The sequence below is a fragment of the Artemia sp. Qi Xiang Cuo genome, chromosome 11, assembly GCF_049724085.1.
Source record: "Artemia sp. Qi Xiang Cuo chromosome 11, ASM4972408v1, whole genome shotgun sequence".
NCBI lineage: Eukaryota > Metazoa > Arthropoda > Branchiopoda > Anostraca > Artemiidae > Artemia > Artemia sp. Qi Xiang Cuo.
The window spans coordinates 56,065,537-56,078,244 of record NC_142804.1 but is presented as its reverse complement, the minus strand read 5'-3'; positions in this window follow the sequence as shown (position 1 = coordinate 56,078,244).

Sequence of the window (12,708 nt, the reverse complement as noted above, 5' to 3'; positions counted from 1 at the left end):
TTTGTCAACTTTTTCTATGTATCTGAGAAATGAATGTTGATATAGAATTTAATAACTCCTATACTTAGATTTTGTGAAATTGCTGTATTGTCTGTCTAGGAAGCGACATCAATCGATAATGAATGTTAATAAAGAATTTGTTCAATTTTTTTTCATAATTTCCTGAATTAAATTTCTGTATTGTGTATCCAAGAGGTGAATTCAAGAAAGAGTTTGTTACTTACTTACTTTTTTACTTATTTACAATTTTTTTCATAATGACACATCCAACAACGGATGTTGAAAAGGTATTTATTCATTCTGATAGTATTTTCCTGTTTTTTTGCAAGCCATTCGTACTATACCTTAAACGCATTAAGATATTTCCTTGATAAAAAAAATTTTGTCCGACATATCCGACAAATGATGTTTCCAACTCATGCATTTCAACGAAAAAAATCGAAAATGAACTTTGAAAAATCAAAGAGAGTGTAACTGTGACAAGGTAAACCACGACAAACCACTACTGAAACATTCTAACTCTTACATTTCAACGAAAGAAATCCAAAATGAACTTTGAAAAATTAAGAGAATGTAACTGTGAGAAGGTAAAGCACAACAAAACACTACTGAAATATTCCAACTCTTGCATTTCAACGAAAGAAATCAAAAATGAACTTTGAAAAATCAAGAGAATGTAACTATGACAAGGTAAACCACGAGAAAACAATACTGAAATATTCCAACTCTTCCATTTCAACGAAAGAAATTCCGAAATCAACTTTGAAAAATCAAGAGAATGTAAGCGTGATAAGGTAAAGCACAACAAAACACTACTAAAATATTCCAACTCTTGCATTTCAACGAAAGAAATCCAAAATGAACGTTGAAAAATCAAGCGAATGTAAGTTTGACAAGGTAATGCACAACAAAACACTACTGAAATATTCCAACTCTTGTATTTCAGCGCAAGAAATTCAAAATGAACTTTGAAAAATCAAGAGAATGTGACTGTGACAAGGTAGACCACAACAAAACACTACTGAAATATTCCAACTCTTGCATTTCAACGAAAGAAATCCAAAATGAACTTTGAAAAATCAAGAGAATGTAAGTGTGACAAGGTAAACCACGACAAAACACTACTGAAATATTCCAACTCTTGCATTTCAACGAAAGAAATTCAAAAATGAAGTTTGAAAAATCAATAGAATGTAACTGTGACAATGTAAACCATAACAAAACACTACTGAAATATTCCAACTCTTGCATTTCAACGAAAGAAATCCAAAATGAACTTTGAAAAATCAAAAGAATGTAAGCGTGACAAGGTAAACCATAACAAAACACTAGTGAAATATTCAAACTCTTGCATTTCAATGAACAAAATTCAAAATGAACTTTGAAAAATCAAGAGAATGTAACTGTGACAATGTAAACCATGTCAAAACACTACGGAAATATTAAAAATCTTGCATTTCAACGAAAGAAATGCAAAATGAACTTTGAAAAATCAAGAGAATGTAAGTGTGACAAGGTAAACCATAACAAAACACTACTGAAATATTCCAACTCATGCATTTCAACGAAAGAAATTCAAAAATGAACTTTGAAAAATCAATAGGATGTAACTGTGACAATGTAAACCATAACAATACATTACTGAAATATTCAAACTCTTGCATTTCAACGAAAGAAATCCAAAATGAACTTTGAAAAATCAAAAGAATGTAAGCGTGACAAGGTAAACCATAACAAAACACTACTGTAATATTACAACTCTTGCATTTCAACGAAAGAAATTCAAAATGAACTTTGAAAAATCAAGAGAATGTAAGTGTGACAAGGTAAACCATAACAAAACACTACTGAAATATTTCATATCATGAATTTCAACAAAAGAAATTCAAAAATGAACTTTGAAAAATCAAGAGGATGTAACTATTACAAGATAAACCATAACAAAACACTACTGAAATATTCGAACTCCTGCATTTCAACGAAAGAAATCCAAAATGAACTTTGAAAAATCAATAGAATGTAAGTTTGACAAGGTAAACCATAACAAAACACTACTGTAATATTACAACTCTTGCATTTCAACGAAAAAAATCCAAAATGAACTTTGGAAAATCAAGAGAAGGTAAGTGTGACAAGGTAAACCATAACAAAACACTACTGAAATATTCAAACTCATGCATTTCAACGAAAGAAATCCAAAATGAACTTTGAAAAAACAAGAGAATGTAAGCGTGACAAGGTAAACAATAACAAAACACTACTGTAATATTACAACTCCTGCATTTCAACGAAAAAAATCCAAAATGAACTTTGAAAAATCAAGAGAAAGTAACTGTGAAAAGATAAACCATAAAAAAACACTATTGAAATATTCCAACTCTTGCATTTCAACGAAAGAAATCCAAAATGAACTTTGAAAAATCAAGAGAATGTAAGTGTGACAAGGTAAACCACGACAAAACACTACTGAAATATTCAAACTCTTGCATTTCAACGAAAGAAACTCAAAATGAACTTTGAAAAATCATGAGAATGTAAGTGTGACAAAGTAAACCACGACAAAACACTACTGAAATATTCCAACTCTTCCATTTCAACGAAAGAAATTCAAAATGAACTTTGAAAAATCAATAGAATGTAACTATAGAATGTAATTTTTTTTTGTTTTGTTTTAAGTATGTTTCATCTCATTCGAAGACATGTAAAAAAAAGTTGAAAAAATATATCATGTTAAAAAAAAATAAAAAAAAAATTCAAAAAAATCAAAAAAATTAAAATGGGGGGAGGGGGCCAAAAAGTTGGAGGGGAGGGGGGCGCTCTTCGAGTTTGGGGATAGGGTACCTTTGGGTGGTTGATGTCTCTACTGGTTAGGGTCATTGCTGCTTATGATCCTTGATGGTTCGTACTCACATACACCTTACTACTTGATTTGCAAGGATTTCTAAGATTTGTTCTGAATTTCATTATTAAAATTATTTTCTTGCCATCTACATCTCTCTTAGTATGAACTTTTTAGTATACTATAACGTTAGACACTATTTTAAACTGACAACACTGTTCAAACGCCACTTGTGTATTATACAGAACACATCGAATAAGTAAATCTATTCATTATTAAAATTCTTTTCTTGCCATCTACATCTCTCTTAGTATCAACTTTTTAGTATACTATAACGTTAGACTCTATTTTAAACTGACAACACTGTTCCAACGCCATTGAGGTTACCTTAACTGCTAATCACTTTAACCCTTTTTCTCCATCCTCATAGGATCCAATTCGCAAATGTTATCTAGCTCTTTTTTTCCTTATTATTCAAATAACATCGTTCGTACAGTCCAATTCGCGAATCCCTTATCCCTTTTTGCAAATGTCAATCAAACAATTCTGATTGTAGCATCCATGAAAACGTGGAGTTGAAGCAAACTTGTGTAACAAGCTAGACTTCAGGAACCAGTGGGGAATCCCCACTCGTACTGCCAGCTTTTTACAATTTACACGTGGAACTGTAGTGTATATTCTTGTAATCGTCAAACCTTTACACTGTATATTCTTGTAGGCGTCAAACCTTTGCACTGTGTTTGCCAGCTTTTTAAAATGTGCACGTGAAACTGTAGTGCATATTCTTGTACAATTTCATGTATTTTTTCATGTATTTTTCAAACCTTTATATAGATTACTACTCTAGCCTCTCCCACACACAACCATCCCACAACGGTTTTAGGCATTTATCCCCCCCCCACTGGAAAATACCCCTCCCCCTCAGAAAATACACCCCAGAAAATACCCCCCCCCCCCCGCGAAAATACCTCTCGGAAAATAGCCCCCGCGGAAAATACCTCTCCCCCGTGGAAAATAAGGCTTTCCTAATTTGAGAATTTTATTTGAGTTTTAATTTTTCAATTTCTGTAGGGGTAAGGAATTTTGGTACTTGTGTATTATGCGCCAATCACTCAAGTTTATGCTGCGTAAAACTCGAGAACAAATCGGTTTCTTCATTAGCTTCATTAGCTTGTTTCAGGGTAGCGCGAGACAGGTCAAAGACAAGTGACAGAATATATAGGAAATATATAATTTGGGCTATATATTTCAACATGAAGAGGGAGGGGGGGTAAAGCATTTGGACAGTTTGAAGTCAGAAAACAATTCCTTCTAGGTATGGCCACTAAAAAATTACAAAAGAATAGCGAGGTATCTGGAAATTTTATTAACTAAAAAAAAAAAAAAAATCCCAGTATAAAGTAAATGTAATGTTTCATTTAAGTGTTTTTTTTCTTTAATGACCGTTTGTTATGAGTTATCAAGTGAAGTTATCGAGTCCGTTGATTTTAAATTGAAGTTATCAAGTATTTTGCAGTAGGTTGTATAGGTTGCATCAAGACATGGCCAATTGTAGACAGAGAAAAGCCAAGACAGATAGTCTCCAAGTGTTTGAGAGGCATATGTTTAAATAGCTGGGGCACGGGCAAATGGCAGGAGTTTGCATGACTCTCTTATTGGACACATACTTGTTTGTTAGTTTTTGGAAAGGTATGCCTGCCTAGTCTCAGGCATGCTGACCAAGAATTTAAAATTGACATAACATAAAGTGTTTTATGACGATTGCTGATCAAAGTTTATGTTATTTTGCCTTTAATCTATGTTATTTTACTGTGTTCATGGCCGTATATTTGGCTTTAAAATACACCTATCTATCTATCTATCTAATATGCAGAATCATTGTACCAAACAGATTTTGCATTCAGACCCGCTATACTTTACCCCTCCCCCCCTAATGTGCAAATCTATAGCCCAAATTCATTTCTAAAGCAATAAAAAACTAACGAAAAAACCGGTATATTTCTCGAATTTTACAAAGCGTAAACTTGAGTTAGTGGCGCATAATACACAATTACCAAAATACCTTCCCCCTACGGAAATTAAAAAAAGAAAACTCAAATAAAATTCTCAAACTTGTAAAGCCTTGTTTTCCACGGGGGGGAGGGGGTATTTACCAGGGGCGTGTTTTCCGCGCGGGGGGTATTTTCCAGGGGTATTTTACGAGGGTATTTTCCGGGGGTAATAGCTGGGGGGGAGGGGGTTAACGCCGGCCACCCCCGCAACACGCAAACTGAGATTTTATCTTCTTCCTCTAAATCTTCAATTAATTTTGTCAGACGAAAGCAATTTGTGTTTGGCTTATTGTCTATGAATATTACAAAATTTTAACAGATTTCATATTTGAACCAGCCTTTCATATTTAAAATATATATATATAAAATATTCTAATGCGCTGGAAAACTTTTTATTTCAGATAATCACCCCTAGAAATTTATTGCAGCTCCCAAGCCTGTGCAAAAAATATAGAATATTAGCAAATTTCAACCACATTTAAAGGTTCTTTTAAATTGTATACTTAAATTCTTTTGAGTATGCCCTAGTGCCATATAAAGTTCTTATGGAAGAAGTGGTCATATAAAACTTTTCTTTATTAGTTTAAAAAAACTCAAGGGGTGTGAATTCAAATACTCATAAATTTGGAAGGGATATATTAGAATAATTGCTAAGGGAGGGTAATTGATAATTATCCTAAAAAATATAGAAAATAAGTCTAAGATCTCTGAATCAAAATAACGAGAAAGGGACAAGATATTGTTGATATATTTTTTTCCAGAGTTAGTTATAGTACTAAATTTTGACTCAAAAGTAAAAGCGATAAATCAAAAAAAAAATTGTAAGAAGTAAATACAAATCTGGAAGTTGATAAGGACCAAATGTAAAGTGATTAGGTGACAAGGGATAATTTGCAAAACTAATGAGTTTTGCAAATTCAGAATCAGTATGGAATTAGATTCTGCTGATGCATGCATTGTGATCCAAATGTGCGTTTCTGAGTTTCAGTTTAGAGACAAGGCTCGCTCTTTACTTACAATTCTGTTTTATCAAGAACTATCTTAAATATAAGGAATACCATTTCAAATGTTATCCACCAATATTAACTCTAAAGGTAAATGACATAGAAATTGATTCTAGTTCGAAAGGAATACTGTATTTAGATAATACTATCATCTAGGCCGTATCCTGGAATCAACAATGTCTTGTCCCTTTCTCGTTATTTTGATTCAAAGATCTTAGACTTATCTTCTATTTTTTTTAGGATTATTATCAATTACCTTCCCTTAGCAATTATTCCAGTATATCCCTTCCAAACTTATGAGTATTTGCATTCACATTCCTGAGTTCTGTTTTGTAAACTAATAAAATATTAAGGAAGATTACCATTTATCTTTGAATTTGGTTATGATTTTAACTGTGTATTTAACATAAAAACGAATAATACTTACTCAATAGCTTACGAAGTTTGCTAAGTAACATCAAGGGCACTGCTTGGTGGCAGTGGGAGAGGTTAATTGTCCCTATATTTTAAAAATTACATTTTTTTTGCATTTTCATCTAAAAAAATCGAAAAGACAACCCTTCTAGAAAGAAGCCCATCTAGATTTAGAAATATACCTTTTTGTATCTTCATTTAAAAACTAAAAAAAGCTTACTCCCATTATTTTTTAACTCGATTTAGATATCTCAAATTTATCTTCCACGGTTTGTAAAATTATTGTCCTTTACCCCCTCCTTGGAGATTATCCTGGTACATCCCTTTCATATTAATGAGAGTATGTATTTCGATACACACTCCTTGATTTAATTGAAAAATAGTAATATATTAAGGAAGGGTATCATTTTCCTTGAATCCTGCTATGATTTTAATTGTGTATTTAGTATAAAAAACAAATGCTGCTTATTTAATAGCTTACTAAGTTCACTAATTCACATCAAGGGCACCATTTGTGGGTAGAGGGAGTGGGTGATTTTCCCTATATTTAAAAAACACACATTTTTTTATTTTCATCTAAAAATCGTAAAAACGACAAAAATACCCTTCTAGATTTAGAAATTTATTTATATTTTGCATCTTCATTTAAAAACTAAAAAAAAAACATTACCCCCTTGCAATTACTTGAGTTTGCACCACTGAGTCACATTGTATCAAATTTTTATTGCTAGTAGATTTTGCTTTTGAATCGTAAAAAAAGTTTTAAAAGTTCTAGCTATTGTCTAATTGTTATTATTTCAAAACTCAATTTAGAGATCTCAAATTTATCTTCTATGCTTGGTAAGACGATTGTCCTTTACTTCCACTGAGGAATCATTCTATTATGTCCTTTAGTACTTGTAGATTCCTTTTGAAGGTGTCAGTAAAGCACTAAAAACAAAACGATGCACCTGAGACCCTAAATGGGCGTAACTTGACCGGTGTATCCCAAACAAGTGACACCCGAATCCAAAATTTTTCTTGAAAGAGAAGACCGAATTTTACATCCAATTGAACTCACACACGACTGTATTGTTTATCAATGGGGCATCTTTAATTCTTCCAAGCACATGAAATTGGATACCTTTGTTGAAGAACAATGATTTTGGAAAATAGGTTTTATGAGGGTGGAATTAAATGACAATAGGCCACTCGGCGCCGCTTTTGGTCAGAGTCGCGTGGCGAGTTTCTTTTTTTTAATCTAATATATAGGTACCATATTATAGGTGTCTTTCCGTTGTCCAATTATCAACTAAGAGTATTTGCTAACATATTTTCATTAGCTGGAGAAACAAAAGTGTTACCTAACAAAAATTGTCATTGGGCAGGGAATCCAAAATTACAGGTTCGAATAAAAAGCATGAAAAATAACTTAAGATTGATTTTGGTAAAACTTGAAGAGAAGTTTTACGCTAACTTTGGACAAATTAAAATCAGCATAAGCGTAGTAGTAGTAAGACTTAGGTCTAATTCACATACAGAATTAACATCATTGTTTAGTCATAGCCCTTATTTACCAATCTATTTTCTTCCTCTTTAGTATATTAGCCCCGATTGCAGGCCAGGATTTACCAGTAGATCCACTAGGCGTGGGCGGAGGGGCGCACAATATCAGGGAGCGCAATATATTATCACTGAGTGATTCTGGTGATTCACTGAGTAATAAAAACTGGACTGATGTGATTTATCGTCAAAGTGCCTGGTTTACTCCATCGCTGCGCTGCCTATTCACACAAAAGTGATTTTAAAACAACACAGGATTTCTTGTGTTGCCTATTCACAGAAAAGTGATTTTAAAACAACACAGGAATTCCGCTGCGCTGCCTATTCACAGAAAAGTGATTTTAAAACAACACAGGAATTCCGTGGCCACTTATAAACTGTCAGACGTCTCCCGAGAGTTGCAGCTGAGACTTGGGCATCACCTTTCTCTTTCATTACTTTAGGAGTCGTCAGTTGTGATCTGTTCAGTGCTTCCACTATCCCCGAATTTGCGGGGATTTCCCGCAAATTTTTGAAAAAAAAACACAGCGGCAGAAAAGCTTGGGCCTTGGAGCGCCAAAGCTGTGAATCCGGCCCTGCCTGATTGGTCCAAAGTGATAATGGCTGGACCTTGTTGTCGAGCTAAGCGCATGTGTAAACCGGGCTTTAGCTTATGCAACTTGCCATATTCGGCCAAAGTTTGGAAGAATAGGAAGGTAAGTGCTCGAGCTTATATTTATGGCTTGGAAACGTGTGCACTTCGAAAGGTTGAGGAGGATGTAGTAGATGTTGCTAGAAGAATAGTTTTGTCTAAGAGTAAGATAGTCTTAGGTACCATTTTGACGGATCGTATATAAACAATAAGTTGTATGAAATAAGTGGTCCAATCCAACTATCTATGGCTGCAAGAAAAGAAAGATTAAGATGGTTGGGTGTGTTTTACCGATGGCAGATTGCCAAAAAAACGTGAATTTTGACATCCATCTGGAGTCGAATGGAAAGAAGGTCGTCTCCAATGTAAACATTTACTTTCCTTCTGGTGATGTCAGGGTTTACTTTAGTAAGCATCTGGCATGTATGTAGCCCAATCGTTTAAAGCTATGGGTTCTCGTGGGAGGAGAAGCAAGAGTCTCTTTACTATAAACTATGTATTTATTAAATAAAGCCTATAAACAATGGTTTGAGACAAACACAAGACACAAACTTGACTGAATTAAGAGACGAGAGGAACTCTCTATAGCCCACCAAAAATTCCCTTATAAATGTTTCCCAAGGTACTTCAGATTGTAAGTCTTCAGAAAATCGTTATTCTATGTTCTGCTAAAACTCGGACATTTTTCAAGTTTTTCATTTTTCATATTTTTCAAGTTCTACTTTTCTGACAATACAGTAATATCATAAACTCAATATTCTACTTTCAATTCCCAGAAAACATAAACACCATAAATGATTTTACCCAATTCCCGATTCTTCTAAGAAATTCAGTACGAAAGCTTATACCAAATGGGGTGTGAAGAGGTCAAAAAATATCTGAAAGAAGTTGAAACTTCTAGGAAGGGTGTAAAGATTGAAGCTCTGGGCAGGTTAGGGTGGAAGAGAGAGCGCGCAGCCGTGTTGAGTTCATGTGGCTTGTTGCTGCAATGATTTGGTATTATTACGAGTACTCTTAGCCAGCCTATTTCTGGAGATATTTTCAGGAACGAAAGAAAAAACCAATTTGATAACTGAAAGATATATCAGCAGTCACGGATTTTCTATCGATGTTATATTAAGTTGAAACTAGTTATCCTGCTTTTGCTGTAGGCCTATTATCAGTTTTTCATTACTTTGCTTCAAATTCTCAAAAAAAATCTCCTAAAAATGATTCAGTTGGTTAGAGAAATTTTCTAACAATTTTAGCCAGCAATTTGTTGCTTTCTCACGGAAACACAATTTTAACGGCTGAATAATGGTTTATATTTTCAGGGCAGTTCACTCTGAGCTTGAATAAGATTAAATAAAAAAAAGGTTTTTAACTGAAGGTAAGAAGCGACATTAAAACTTAACACGAACAGAAATTATTCTGTATATGAAAGGGACTGTCCCCTCCTCGACGCCTCGCTCTTTACGCTAAAGTACCTATTTCTTTTAAAAATAAAGTTGTGTGACAGAGTCAAACTTTAGCGGAAAAGAGTGAGGTGTTGAGGAGAGGACAACCCCTTCCATATACGAAATAATTTCTGTTCGTTTTAAGTTTTAATGTTGTTCCTTACTTTCAGTTAAAAAAAAAACTTTTTTTATTTAATCTCTGAACGTTTTTGAATTAATGCAGCTTTGATTTTGGATCACCGTACATAAATAATTAAAACGAAATTTGCATATTAATTTTACTTTTTTTGGCTAATTGGCTTTCTCGAAATTTTGATCGGACGTAACTTAAACTTACGTAACGAACTTCTATATTCGTATGATTTTATTACGTATATTATGGAGTTCGCTCCCTAGTCAATACCTTGCTCTTTACGCTAAAGTTCAAATTTTTTCGAGTCACAAACCCCTGAATCACAAAGGCTGGTTAATTAAAATAGATGGCTCATTTGAAAGTACTAAAAAAAACTTTAGCGTAAAGGGCGAGGTATTGACTTAGTTGGCGAACCCGCTCATATACGTAATAATTTCTGTTCGTTTGAAGTTTTAATGTTGCTCATTACTTTTAGTTGAAAAAACTTGTTTTTTTAATTTAGTTTCTGATCGTTTTTTATATAATACTGGGAAATCCGGCACCCCCTTCATAGAAATGTCCCTTCCCCAAGGAAACATCCTCCATGAAAAGATCCTCCCCCATAACCCCCTTCTCCGAACCCAACCCACAAGAAAAAAATCCCGCCTGAAACGTCTGTATACTTCCCATTAACCAATACAATATGTAAACAATGGGCGAAGTTCATAACTTGCAGCCCTTCCCCGGGAACTGTGGGGGATTAATTCATCCTCAAAGACATATCTATTAGATTTTCGACTATCTATGGCTGCAAGAAAAGAAAGATTAAGATGGTTGGGTGTGTTTTACCGATGGCAGATTGCCAAAAAAACGTGAATTTTGACATCCATCTGGAGTCGAATGGAAAGAAGGTCGTCTCCAATGTAAGCATTTACTTTCCTTCTGGTGATGTCAGGGTTTACTTTAGTAAGCATCTGGCATGTATGTAGCCCAATCGTTTAAAGCTATGGGTTCTCGTGGGAGGAGAAGCAAGAGTCTCTTTACTATAAACTATGTATTTATTAAATAAAGCCTATAAACAATGGTTTGAGACAAACACAAGACACAAACTTGACTGAATTAAGAGACGAGAGGAACTCTCTATAGCCCACCAAAAATTCCCTTATAAATGTTTCCCAAGGTACTTCGGAAGGTACTTCAGATTGTAAGTCTTCAGAAAATCGTTATTCTATGTTCTGCTAAAACTCGGACATTTTTCAAGTTTTTCATTTTTCATATTTTTCAAGTTCTACTTTTCTGACAATACAGTAATATCATAAACTCAATATTCTACTTTCAATTCCCAGAAAACATAAACACCATAAATGATTTTACCCAATTCCCGATTCTTCTAAGAAATTCAGTACGAAAGCTTATACCAAATGGGGTGTGAAGAGGTCAAAAAATATCTGAAAGAAGTTGAAACTTCTAGGAAGGGTGTAAAGATTGAAGCTCTGGGCAGGTTAGGGTGGAAGAGAGAGCGCGCAGCCGTGTTGAGTTCATGTGGCTTGTTGCTGCAATGATTTGGTATTATTACGAGTACTCTTAGCCAGCCTATTTCTGGAGATATTTTCAGGAACGAAAGAAAAAACCAATTTGATAACTGAAAGATATATCAGCAGTCACGGATTTTCTATCGATGTTATATTAAGTTGAAACTAGTTATCCTGCTTTTGCTGTAGGCCTATTATCAGTTTTTCATTACTTTGCTTCAAATTCTCAAAAAAAATCTCCTAAAAATGATTCAGTTGGTTAGAGAAATTTTCTAACAATTTTAGCCAGCAATTTGTTGCTTTCTCACGGAAACACAATTTTAACGGCTGAATAATGGTTTATATTTTCAGGGCAGTTCACTCTGAGCTTGAATAAGATTAAATAAAAAAAGGTTTTTAACTGAAGGTAAGAAGCGACATTAAAACTTAACACGAACAGAAATTATTCCGTATATGAAAGGGACTGTCCCCTCCTCGACGCCTCGCTCTTTACGCTAAAGTACCTATTTCTTTTAAAAATAAAGTTGTGTGACAGAGTCAAACTTTAGCGGAAAAGAGTGAGGTGTTGAGGAGAGGACAACCCCTTCCATATACGAAATAATTTCTGTTCGTTTTAAGTTTTAATGTTGTTCCTTACTTTCAGTTAAAAAAAAACTTTTTTTATTTAATCTCTGAACGTTTTTGAATTAATGCAGCTTTGATTTTGGATCACCGTACATAAATAATTAAAACGAAATTTGCATATTAATTTTACTTTTTTTGGCTAATTGGCTTTCTCGAAATTTTGATCGGACGTAACTTAAACTTACGTAACGAACTTCTATATTCGTATGATTTTATTACGTATATTATGGAGTTCGCTCCCTAGTCAATACCTTGCTCTTTACGCTAAAGTTCAAATTTTTTCGAGTCACAAACCCCTGAATCACAAAGGCTGGTTAATTAAAATAGATGGCTCATTTGAAAGTACTAAAAAAAAAACTTTAGCGTAAAGGGCGAGGTATTGACTTAGTTGGCGAACCCGCTCATATACGTAATAATTTCTGTTCGTTTGAAGTTTTAATGTTGCTCATTACTTTTAGTTGAAAAAACTTGTTTTTTTAATTTAGTTTCTGATCGTTTTTTATATAATACTGGGAAATCCGGC